Source organism: Terrapene carolina, unplaced genomic scaffold (assembly GCF_002925995.2).
Source record: "Terrapene carolina triunguis isolate 2854851 unplaced genomic scaffold, T_m_triunguis-2.0 Scaffold104, whole genome shotgun sequence".
Classification (NCBI taxonomy): Eukaryota; Metazoa; Chordata; order Testudines; family Emydidae; genus Terrapene; species Terrapene triunguis.
In genome coordinates this window covers 2,166,198-2,166,586 of record NW_020664455.1, presented here as the reverse complement: position 1 = coordinate 2,166,586, position 389 = coordinate 2,166,198, and positions in this window count along the sequence as shown.

Sequence of the window (389 nt, the reverse complement as noted above, 5' to 3'; positions counted from 1 at the left end):
CTTCCACTCTTTCTTTCTATGGGGAATTTGCCAATGCAATATCACTGTCTTCCTTTTAAACAAACAAACAAAAAGGCAATGGCTGTTGAAAATAGCAATTCCAGTCCTAATAACCACTGGGAAGCATTTCTTGCTCAATTTTATCCTACTTTTTCTACAGCAAGTTACAGTGGATCAGTATATTTGATTTGGAAGAAATGAAGTAACAGCCGCCCAAACTGAGCTTGAGCACTCCTGAATTTTGAGGTGTTCAAATCTGGAAGGCAGGTGCTGGGGCGGGGGGGAGGGGTAGGGGGCTGTGACTCCGCGGGGGAGCATGGCAGCATGTATGCAGCAGTGTGTCTGGCGCTGCGTGGAGCCAGGCATGCTGGTCTGAGTGGCACGGTAAG